Source organism: Lactuca saligna, chromosome 9, assembly GCF_052625555.1.
Source record: "Lactuca saligna cultivar CGN05327 chromosome 9, ASM5262555v1, whole genome shotgun sequence".
Taxonomy (NCBI): domain Eukaryota; kingdom Viridiplantae; phylum Streptophyta; class Magnoliopsida; order Asterales; family Asteraceae; genus Lactuca; species Lactuca saligna.
In genome coordinates this window covers 37,255,876-37,269,230 of record NC_136425.1, presented here as the reverse complement: position 1 = coordinate 37,269,230, position 13,355 = coordinate 37,255,876, and the positions used below count along the sequence as shown (strand labels likewise).

The 13,355-nt window shown below is 30.2% G+C and overlaps 1 long non-coding RNA gene across 1 annotated transcript; it reads left to right on the top strand.

The window, feature by feature from the left end:
• Nucleotides 1–2,217: 2,217 nt before the first annotated feature.
• LOC145018218 (uncharacterized) lies at nt 2,218–4,374 on the top strand. Its single transcript, XR_013666886.1, has 5 exons — nt 2,218–2,479; nt 2,569–3,214; nt 3,326–3,360; nt 3,536–3,639; nt 3,828–4,374. It is a non-coding gene; the product is annotated as an uncharacterized LOC145018218 (long non-coding RNA).
• The last annotated feature ends 8,981 nt before the right edge of the window (nt 4,375–13,355 follow it).

Below are 13,355 nucleotides of genomic sequence, written 5' to 3'. Positions count from 1 at the left end.
GGAAAAACACAATCATATTTATCGGTCTATCCTTCTTCCTATCGCTCATTCATCGTGAGTTTGTTCTACATAGAAAAATTACAACTAATTCCTCGGTAGAGTCCATTGAACCTATAATCATATTATCATAAATCGATTTCTATTTCTGGTTAAATCTACTCTTTAGGAGTGGATTTAGGGTTCAATTTTCGAGTTCTTCCATTTTTTCATTCAACAGATTTTTATGTTTGACGAATTGGATTCGATTCTTCAATGGCTCTATGAGGTTTTGAATCTGGAGTTCATTTCGAGATTGATTTCATTTTTCACTGTTTGAAAGTTGTTGAATGATTTCAAAATCAAGGTGTTGGTCAGCTTTGAGTTTTGATGGTGAAACAAAAGATGTTTTTGCAACGATGGATTTTCATTTTGAGTAATTGAGAGGCCTTCGTTTCGTTTTTTAATGCTTCGATTTTGAGGGATAAATCGATATGACAATTTTCGATCATATTGAGTTTCGATGGGTGGTGCTTTAAATTCATCGGTAATGATAAAGCATTTTGGTTTTCGATGGGATATGACTTTTCAATGGCGGTGGGACTTTTTGCTCAAATAGAAAATCATGGTCAAAGGTGATTTCAATTTATAATCTAATGAGGTGATTTCCATGTAATATTTAAAATTATAATAAATGTAATTGTGGTGGAGCTCGTTAACATTACAACCAGGAATTTAAAGTCAATCGAAAATTATTAGAATTTAATTATGGTGATTAAGACTTTCCTAAATTAATGGGCTAGTTGAATTTTTAAAGGGCATCAAACAAAATCATGGTTAATATTATAGTTGTTAATTTACAATGAGCCCCCATCATATTTGAATTTATAATAATTTTAAATATAATATAAAAAATCTTTTATTTAAGTGTGTCATGTAATATTCATTTGGTAAATACATGTGTATATGCCATGTAGCATTCATTCATAAGTGAATGTTATATGATACATAATATTTTAAAAATATGATAAATCATATGTGATTTAATACATATAAATCGCATGTGATTAAATAAACAAAACTAACTAATGAATCTAGAATGTGAAAAAAAAAGATGTCCACATAAATAATATGTAATTAAATACATGTGAAAATTTATTGCATTGAAAACACAAAAACGAATCTTGTTCACATAAATCATATATGATTAAATATATATAATCATATTTGATTAAACAAACAAGAACATTATTGAAATGAAAATGTGGAAAAATAGTTTTTCCACATAAATCATATGTGCTTAAATACATATAATTGCATGTGATTATGAATAAGAGAACAACTATTGAATGTAGAACACAAAAATAAACCCTATTCATATAAATCATATGTGACAAATACACATGTGATTATAGGTATCTAATCACATACAATTTATATGGATAACGTTTATTTTCATGTTCTCGATTCAATAGTTATTCTTGTTTATTTAATCACATGTGATTATATATATCTAATGACATATGCTTTATATGGAAAATATTCATTTTCACGTTCTCGATTAAATACTTGTTCTCATATATTTAATCACATGTGATTATATGTATTTAATCACATTTCATTATATGTATTTAATCATATATGTTTTGTGTACACAAGATTCAATTTTGCATTCACGGTTCAATAGTTACTCTTTGTCCACATTAGTTATATGTGATTAAATACATCTAATAATATATATATTATTATATCTATCTAATAACATATGATTTATATGGACAAAACGAATCTTGTCCATATAAATCACATGTATTTAAATGCATATAATCACATGTGATTATATACATGAGAATATTTATGAAAAAATTGTCGAAAAGAGGATGGCATCTGAATATTATGTTCTTTTGTGTGTGTGCGTCTCTCTCTCTCTCTCTCTCTATATATATATATATATATATATATATATATATATATATATATACTATCTTATAAAAGAAATCTTACTATTTCTATAAATAGATTCAATATAATAATAATATTATTTTTTAAGACGTTCAAATCATTAAGCTAATGGTACAAGTAGCCATCAATAAAGTAATATTAAATTTTAAACTTAACAATCTAACAACTCTTATCATACCTACCTTGACCTGACTTTTTATCTCTGACGTTTCCATTTGAATTCTCACATAATCCTCGAATTTGTTGATAGAATGCCTAGAAAACATCGTAAAATAGCCGCATATATATTATGTCAACCTGTAAATCATCTACAAATCGGGAGAAAACCTAAAAACACAATCACCGACATCACCAAATGGCCTGCCCACACCACCGCCACTCCATCAGACCACCATCTCACCACAATCTCTCTACCAATGCACAACTTAAAACCCTAACTTAGAGCTCATCGCTGCACACCTGCTAGAAGAAGCCGAACTCCATTTGGGATTGATTTTAGGTTTGGAATGTCACTCTCTGATTTGTTTTTGGCAAGGAACAGGTAATCTGTGTTTATTGTCACCTCCTTTCTCACACAAGAAATCCCTAACGGATCAACAATAACCACTATGTGTTTGTTTGTGACTACAGGCTTGAGTCTCGATCGTCTCCTCGTACCAATTTATATCTAGGCAAAAGGAATCGAATCTTGGATATCACTCCTCCGTCGATCTCAAAACACTTCAATATGTGGTAGCCTTTGGCGGATCAGCACTTGGCTTTTTATCTTACCAGGTAAACAAAACTTAGAAATTAGGATCTGTTTCATAAATAACCTGGATTTGACCACAATTTTTATTTTTTCTTAAGTTTTTCGAGTTCTAGCACTTTTGATTTTTTTTTTTTGGTTTCATATTTAATGTTACTTTTTAGTACTTTATTATGCTTATTACTGCCCAAACATATTAGAATTGCAGCCAAGATATTCTATTGATTCTTAGGATTTCAAAATTGGAGTTGCACGCAAGAAGGTTGTGGAGAAGAAAACCTTTTTATATCTACTTTCAAGAACACCCACTACCCCACCGCAATTAAAAACTTTTTACCTTGTAAGATGTCCGATTTTTACACTTCTATTAAAAAGTTTAATACTTATTTGGAATTTCTTTGCAGGGTTATAGGGTTCAAATATTGATTATGAAGTAGGCATCCATCGCCATTAGTCTTCTTCGATCTTTAGTACGCACCCTAAGAACTCCACCTCTTGTGGTAGCAATATACAAGTTATTTTCCCATGGTTTGTCATTCCCTTTTCCTTTACCATTTTTTCATATGGGTCGTCTTTAACTTGCATGTATTTTGTTTCTCCACACCTGCAAACAATCTTTGCTTTTGTTTTTTATTGCAGATGTCATTCTTTCTTCATCATAGTATGTGTTACATGTAAGTATGATTATGTAGTTTCAGAATTTTGAAATCTGAATCCCATCTCTCTCTAAATCTACTATGTGCGTCTGTGTGTTAACTTTGTGTGTGTGTGTGTGTCGATTTCAGATATCCAGATACCATCTTCATTGTTTTTTAATCTGTTTAGTTTAATTTTTATCTGGATTTGCAGGTACAATTGGGACTACATTATCATGGACCTCATGGTTATTTTGTTGAAGAAAATAAATATATGTAACTTGCAGAAGGAGGAGCAACAAAACTTGTCAGTGAATGGTAATGTGCAACCAGATCTACTGAGGTTTATTTGGAATCAATAATTTGTGTTTTGTTGAGTTGCAATTTAAATTCATTGTAAACTGGGTTGTGTCATTTATTTACTCCTTGAGCCTTTAGTTATAAAGGTTCGTGGCTACATTTGATTATAAGAGCTTTTCTTATTGAATCTTTTTATTCCTTTTCAGGTGGGTTTGGTATAAATTTGGGGGAGGGTATAATGTGACTTTGGTGTCATCCATTCTTTGGTATAGTCTCACATAGGACTTGCCAGTAGTCCACCCTAAATACATCCCTCAACTTTTTAATATCTAAAAACACTTTTGACAGTCAATATAATATAGTAAATCCATCAGATATGTGTGTGTGCTCAATGTTGAGGGATTTGCAACATATTCTCTGGTGAAGATGGTCCAAAATGTTCACTTTGGTACACTAGAGATGCACAAACACCAGTTTAAACTGGTCACAGTTTTTTTTTAATAAAAAATCGGTTTGGTTTTTTAGTTTTTTTTTTTTGGAATTGAATGTTTGTTGAAGAATCATTTTTTTTGGTTAAAAAACACATTTTCGGTGAACCAGTTTTCAGTTTCTCAAAACCGGTTCTCAACATAACTGGTTCGTTTTTTTCCCGCCAGGTTAAAAAAAATCAGTTCGCTTTGTGCACCTCTACTTTACATGAATACTTTCTTGCTAAAATTGGAAGCAATCTGTCATAAAAGTTTAAGATTAACTTTTTTTTCTTTTTAATTTGGCTATTTCTCCACCCCCCCCCCCCCCTCCTCTTGTTGTTTAATGGTTAAAAAGAAAAAGAACAATACATCCTTTATTTAGTTGCCTTTGCAGGTGTACCTCAGGATGAAATATGTTAAGTTGTTTGCTTCTTGAGATTATCCAATGCCAACAATTTTGGTAAGTTATTTGCATTTTCATAATTTTTTTCATCCAATCATGCAAATTTGCACTTTTGAAGGGTAAAATTGTCAATTTAATTTTCTTTGGTTTTTATCAGGAATTTCAAAATATGTCTTTTCAGGAAAAAGTATTAGACCTTGTAGTGTAAGATGAAAAGGGGCAAGCTGATCTTATCTGATTTCCAAAAATTAGTGTTCATAATCTACCACATGTAGATGCACAAATTAATTCAGAAGAACGTCATGTGATGCAATAGCCAAGAATCAATATGTTTTTCGAAAGAGACCGAGAATCAATATGTTCTATATACATCTAGCCAATGAGCTTTTCCATAAAACCATTTGTTAAAATAATGTATTCAAGTAAATTCAAAAGATTAAGCATATGTTTTGTTTTGGCAGGTGTATTAGTAAATGACAAAATAAACAAGACAATTTATGTTTGATGTATTTGTAGTAGTACATGATCAACTTCGTATATTATTATACATATAACATATTGATTTATTCCAAAACAACATTGTTTTATTCCAAAACATCATAACTTTTTATTTTTAACCCAAAAAATGGTACTTTTTAAACCAAAACGATTAAACACATTTACATTTAACCTAAAACAACATAAATATTTTTAATTTTAACCAAAAAATGAAAGGAAACCAAGTAGTTGTTTTTAAGGTATATGTAATCGTAATCAATGAAGAGAAACAATTAGACAAAACGAGAATATTCAATGTACGTTGAAAAGAATTAGTCACAACAATTTGTTGGCCTAAACCTATCGTCGGAATGATCTATTTGTCGCCCCCGCTGCTTTGCGCAGGTACACTGCTAGTATATATATATATATATATATATATATATATATATATATATATATATGTGTGTGTGTGTGTGTGTGTGTTAAGTTCAAATGAGAACACTATTTAATGTGAGAACGTGAGAACACTACTTTATGTTACTAGTTTACTATGAATTTAACATGTATAGTATTGTAATATATATATATATATATATATATATATATATATATATATATATATATATATATATATATATATATATATATATATAAAATTCTCCATCCTTAGCTATAGTAAATTTTGTAAGGATTTGTAAAAAATGATCCTTCTTTTAAGGTTGCCTGTCTACTCTTGGCTTTCTTTTCCGTTTTTGTTTTTTGTGCACTTTTTGCTATTTAATCGATTTTTTGTTGCTACGTGTTTCACGTCTGTACTCTTCACTGTTTTCCCACCCAATCACTTTTCGACTGTTGGCGTTCTTCCGGATCCTTTCCACCGCCTTTCTTACATCCCGGTTTTGAATTGGCTGGATGGATTGGAGGCGTCTTGCCATTCGTACCCTTTCTCCTTGCACCGTCCCTTCAAAGAGTCGATGTTTTCTTCGGAGCCTCCAGCACCTCCCCGCCCTTCTGCTAACGACATACACCTGCATCGCTGACCTTCGCCAGCTTCAACCACCATCATCCCCATCGCTGCTGCCTGGAAATCCGCCAAATCGATCTACCCTCCACCAACGATCGCCCAAATCCACTCTCCTCCGTACCCAACCGATCATCAACCATCCGAGCCCGTCGTCCCACCGACGGAGACGAGGTCGAAGATCGCACCGCCCCCACGCCCACTTGGCTTCATTATCGACCAAATGTGTGCTTATTCTATCATCCACCGTACCTTCACCCTGGGTTAACACCGATGGACCACCTTACTCTTATCTTAATGACTCCATCTATTGGTTCCTTATCCAAATGAGTTCGACTGTTTGCCCTTCATCTGCTTCGTTCTTCGCTCTTGATTTCTACCATATTTCTTCGACAACATCCTCCAGCAACCAGAGATTAGGGTTAGATTTTCGCTTCAGCAGACATTTTCCAATCAACCACCGGGATATTTGTTGCCATCCTCTGTCCTTTGTTTCTAGGATGGACTTGCTACTGCTATCACGAATTAGGGTTTATATTTTTTCTGTTTTGTCGCGTCCTTTTGATGGGTTCTTTCAATGTGAGGCATCCATGGAGGGTGTGTTATGGAGGCATCCATGCAGAAAAAAGGCAACGGAGTCTCAGCTTGCAGAATGGTACTAAATAACTGGTGTACGTCACTATGAGAGGTTGGGCAGGAGGGTGGTAATGGACTCTTTCAATGTGATTTCTGGAAAGGTTATCTTTTTTTTTTTTAAAGTTTAACTTCATACAATCTTGCTTTGAGTGTATTATTTGCTTTAACGCATCACTTACGAAAGCATTTCCAACCAAATGCCTTCTGGAACAAGCTTTTGATTAAGGGGCAAAATTGAACCAAAAAATAAGGCAGGGGCAAATTTGTCCGACGGAACCCATAAACAACTAGGGGAAAAGAGTACTATGTCAAAAAACAGTTTTGAAAGTTGGTTGTATTTCTTGTATTTGGAAAGATAGCCCTCGAAAGCTGAAGTGAGCATTATATCAAAAAACAAGTTTACCCTTTTAGCAAAATTATGAAAAACAACTGCATGTGGAGATGGACGATGAAGAGTTCTTCCTATTCACTCCCATTTTGAGATAAATCAACCAAGGTTAGGGATATCACTCAACACGGTGGCTTTATTATTATATGTACATAGTAACATAGCCTCATTTTAAAATCCTGTTTGAAAAATCAATAACATTTTTTAAATATCCTTTTTGTTTCATGTAAAGTAATCTTTGTAACAGCCCAAAGCCAACAAACTTTTAAACAAATTCATTTATTTCATGTAAAGTCAAAAGTGTCATGTGGTCGTGGATATTTCTTTCCTAGAGTTTTTTGTATCTCTCAAAAATTGCTTTTTATTTCAACATGAGAAACTATCATTGTTATTGATCACTTAGGGTTGTTGGCTTTTGTAGTGGCATCATTGATTTAATCAACAAGAGCACTGGAATGCATAAATAGGAACAACCTGTTTAGCTCCAATTCTTCAAAAATATTGAATTAATGTAAACTCTTTTTTAAAACTTTGCGCCAATGAGTAATATTTATATCACTCTTATAATTTTTTTTTTTTTAATCTTTTTTCATAAAGTTATAATGATTGATTAAAAAATTTACAGGTTAAGGTGTTGGGAAAGAAGGGGAATTCGTACTCTCAAATTATCAATACAAGTTTGATGAACTCTATGTTCAAAAATGCATGCTACTACAAAGAAATAACTAAGCATTATTGGAGGTAATACAGTAAGGGGCGAGTACGAGGACTTGAACTGCAATTAACTCTATCATGCAGCCAAGAATAATTTTACTGATTAGAGATGGAATTTGGAAAATGGGAAGTACCACTTGCTGAGAAAAATTGAATGGTTAGTGAGGCCTTCGACTTTAAAAGAAATAGACATGTGCTTCGTTGAATTTATTTAAGTTTAGAGTTCTTAAAAATTAATGAATTGAAGCAGACGGAGACACGGGCAAAATTGTCATTTATATGCAGAGCTCAACACGTATAAATAGCAGGTATACATGACATATGAAAATCAATTTTATTTGAATTTGATTTACTGTTTATTTTTTATATTACATAAAAGTAGTTGACGTAACAATATTTTGAGAAGAGAGCTTCCTGATAGTAATAATTTCATGCCCAAGTGACATTAAAGAAGTCGAAGGATGATTGGGTGTAAAATTGGGAAAAGATGTGTTCACACAATTGGCAAGATGGGAACTCTAGCAATAGGAATTTTTTGGCTTTTCTTGCATTTGCACTCTCTTCTCTCATATTTGGTTATAATCTTTATCCCCAAAGATCTCGTAGATCTTTGATTTCTCTAAATTTAAATTGTAAAGAGGTTATATAAGGCAAGAGTTATCTTAAAGAAAATAATACAACTAGTTCTTGCTAAAGTTTGTAACCTTTTTAAATTAGAAATGTAGGAGCTCCTGTTCTTTTTAGAACAACATCCGACCTTCAATCCAATAAAATATCTCATTGTGCTGATACGTTATTTGCCAGATATCCATCTATAAATTTTGTCAACGTACGATTATCGAGAAATGTTGGAATCCTCTATCCGGAATCCAGATGTTGAATGGCGAAATCATAAATATCCATGTGCACAATTACGATTTGGGTTACTTGAAGTGGGGAATCCTAAATCACCTACCTCCAGTCCCACCGCTTCAAATCCATAATATGATAACAAACTTTACCATATTAATCCATGAAAATGTGTTTTTTTAAACGTATTTATTTTTATATATAATTTTATGTGCATATTTTTCTTTTAGGAAACAGCTACAAACTGCCTTTTGATCAGTTACAGCCAGAGGCACACACAATATATTAATATGATTGTTGATTTCAAATTCAATGGAACTGCAGGAACTTGCTTTTACTTCTTCATCATTTGTATTAGATAGGTTTGAGTGTTGTTTATTCAAGTACAAGTAATATGTTATTTCTGCATTTAATTTTTAGTTAAATACAAGAAATACCAACCTACTTTCAAAACTACGTTTATTGTTTCATCCTCCTGTTAGAATATTATACTTCAACATTGATTCCAATCCACATGCACCATTCGATTCACACAACATCGTTTCCGACCAGCGCAACGCGCTGGAACGCATCTAGTTATAATATAAGTATATTCAATTTTATATTGCTATTCTACTATAAAAAGTATATATATATATATATATATATATATATATATATATATATATATATATATATATATATATATATAGTAAATTCTAATGTGAATGTTAAATATGTGATTGTTCAAATATTCAGTGATGAATAATATCATAAAGTTGTACATGCAAAATTTTAATGTGAATATTAATGTCTGATTATTCGCATATTTGTTAATGAATAATTTCATATCGTTGTATATACAAAATTCATAGTAGAATAGTAACATAAAATAGTGTTCTCACGTTATCATATTAAATAGTGTTCTCATTATATATATATATATATATATATATATATATATATATATATATATATATATATATATATAAGGTTAGGTTCCTGTGAGACGACTTAATTCTGTAAGACCGTGAGATGCAATCTTGACAATTTATTTGGTTGATAAAACAAAAAATATTTTTAAAATGTAAAATAATTGAAAATTATTGAATTTTTTTTTCAAATATTATTTTCGGAATTTATATTTTCAAACTAAAATTTTAAAAAAAAATTACATTTTATTACATATTCTAGTTGAATAAATAGAATATTTTACATATCTGAGAAATTTAGTATAATATTCTAACATTCCAAAAATCACATTAGAATTTTACAGTGTAATATTTTATTAGAATACTTCACGTATTTAAAAAAAATGGTAAATTTTATTTCTTTATTTATTTATTATTATTTTTAGGTAATTAAAGTTGTGAAAATATTATATATATATATATATATATATATATACACACACACACACGCACACAAAGAATTTTACAGTGTAATATTTTATTAGAATATTTCACGTATATATATATATATATATATATATATATATATATATATATATATATATATATGTTCAGGTTCATTTGAGACCATTCTAATTTTGTGAAACCGTTAGATCAAATCTAAAAGTAATTTTAAAATGCAAAATAAATGGAAAAATCCAAAAATTCTTTTTTTAAATATTATTTTCGGAATTTGAATTAACTAAAAAAATATAAAAAAAATAAAAAAAATTCCGTTTTTTTTTTGAAAAATACGTGAAATATTCTAAATAGAATATTACACTGACATATTCTAAAAAATAATTTTAAAATGCAAAATAAATGGAAAAATCTAAAAATTCTTTTTTTAAATATTATTTTCGGAACTTGAATTAACTAAAAAAAATATAAAAAAAATTGTATTTTTTTTTGAAAAATACGTGAAATATTCTAAATAGAATATTACACTGTACATATTTTAAAAATAATTTTAAAATGCAAAATAAATGGAAAAATCAAAAAATTCTTTTTTTAAATATTATTTTCGGAACATGAATTAACTAGAAAAAAATAAAAAAAAAATAAAAAAATGCGTCTCACGGTCTCACAAAATATAGGTGGTCTCAAATGAACCTAACCCTATATATATATATATATATATATATATATATATATATATATATATATATATATATATATATGCGCGCACAAAGAAGTCTATATATATCCTTGATATTGAAGAAATTAAACTCTTGCGCGCAAGAAAGTTTTGAAGTCAAGAAAATGTATTACAAACTCCTGGCTCTCTTTTGTTTCGTGTTTTTTATTACAAGCATTTTCGCTGCTGTAACAGAAGAATTTAAGACATCCATGACAGCAGAAGGTATGTGTAGAGATCACTATATTTATAAATTTTGTATTCTCACACAACTTCAAACAAAATCCAGTATAATCATTAAACTGCTTTCTTTGCTAAGTGCATGTAGCCTCATGGCGCAGGAAGATCCTCACTGATCCATGGTTATATCAACCGCCGGGACCGGGTGACGACCACAATCGGCATTAAGGTTTTAATCCGGAGACATGATGATTATTAAGCGCCAAATATTTACATGATAATTTTTAGGTCCCTAATTTTTATTACCTTTTACGAAGACTAATTTGAAATCTGGTTGGCATCAATGTAACTAAATTTTATTGTCTACGTGACAGTGTTCTATATGTATATCGTTGTTCAATAGTAAGAGGGTGTAATTGTTACATTTTTCTACAATTGTAATTTAATGCGTTTGTTGTCTAATTCTTATATTATTATTGTTTGTTCTAAAAATTAGTTTTTGATTGTTGTTTTGATTCCAGATTGGAACAAAGAAATTGTTTTTACATCGTAATTAGTATGAAGCAACGAGTTAGAAGTATTGACTTTGTTTGAAATTCTTGTAGAGTGTTTATCTATATCATTACACAAGATAAGAATGAAATACATATATTCTTTTTTCAAATGAAAAATACATTACGACCATAAATGTTCACATTGATATGGTTGAGGTTCTTGTTGAAAACATTTTCTTGCTGTTGTGAAAAGAATATCATGAATAATATTCCCATTGGACAAAAATGAATGCCGTGTGTACAACTATTTTTCTAGGAAACTTGCCGGAAAATTCACTAGCGTTGGAAGATGTTTGTAAAAATGGTCCTGCATGGTTATACAAAAATGCCACTTTAGTCCAAAAAACTTTAGATTAGCTCCATCGGTCCAAAATAAGTTTTCTGTAGCGAGTTAGGTTCAAATTTTTAAAAAAATACTTAAAATAATGCATTTGTCATTTTTATTTTTATTTTTACTTTCATTACAATAATTAAAAAATAAAAAAGAACAACTAAAATACACCCTACCCCATTCTTTTTCTTCTTCTTCTTCTTCTCCTCTCTCTCTTTCTCTCTCTCTCTCTCTCTCTCTCTCTCTCTCTCTCTCTCTTTTACAATATATATATATATATATATATATATATATATATATATATATATATATATATATATATATATAGACACACACACACACAAAAGAACATAATATTCAGATACCATCCTCTTTTGGAGCAACCAGCCTCTCATTGGAGCCATCACCCACTCGCTGGAGCACTTTCCCTTCTCAATTAAGCCTCTTGTAAGACCACTAACCGGTGAAGCACCCCCCCCCCCCCCCCCCCCTTTCTTAGATACGTAAATCCTGACTCTGATTGATATAGAACACCCTTCTTACTGGCGGCAAACATAACAATACAGAAGGACAACAAGACTGGTTGGACGTTGACGAAGGAGTTTAGGGTTATTAGACCCAAGTCTTCAGAGGTGGTTCGAACAGTTGGTGGTCTGAACTCCGTAGAATAGGTGGTGGTCTGACAAACATAACAGGAAGCCACCATTGTTTAACGAAAGAGAGCTTACCGTTTGCAGATCTGAACTCCGACGATCAAATACCATAAATTTGAATTCCTATGTGACAAAAGTTTTGAAATAGATGATTCGAATATAATTACTTTTAATTATCATATCACTAGAAAAATCATTTATCAATTGAATATATTACATTTAAAACATGTTTAAATAAATATTAACATGCGTTTATAATATAATATTACAATTAACATATATTGTGTATAAAATATCACTATACAAATAGTTATAAAAAAAGTATAAAATTCAAAGCTGAAAGTCATATTATTGTATCCTTTGTTTTTTTAACCTAACAAAAAGATTTTAAATACTAGCAAGTTTATTATCTTTAAAGATATCTTTTGAAGTTGAATTGTAAGATATTAATTACCTTAAATTTGTCACTCATATCATGGTTATATAATTTATTTTGTGAACCAAAAGCTTAAACCCGAATTTGAATATATTTGGAGAAAATGAATCTTGTTTATATAAATCATATAAGATTAGATACACATAATCACATCTGATTATTTACACGAGAACAACTATTGAATTAACGACATGAAAACTAATCTTTTCCACATAAATCATATGTGATTAAACACATATATTCACATGTCATTAAATACACAAGACCATTATTGAATTGAAACCACGAAAATAAATAATATGCATATAAATCAAATGTGATTAAATACATATAATCACATGTGATTAAATACATATAATCACATGTGACTAAATACACTAGTCTAATTATTGAATCAAAAACGCGAAAATAAATATTGTCCACATAAATCATATGTGATTAAGTACATATAATCACTTGTGATTAAATACATGAGACCAACTATTGAATCAAAAATGCGAAAATAAATATTTTCCAAATAAATCATATATGATTAAATACATATCATTACAT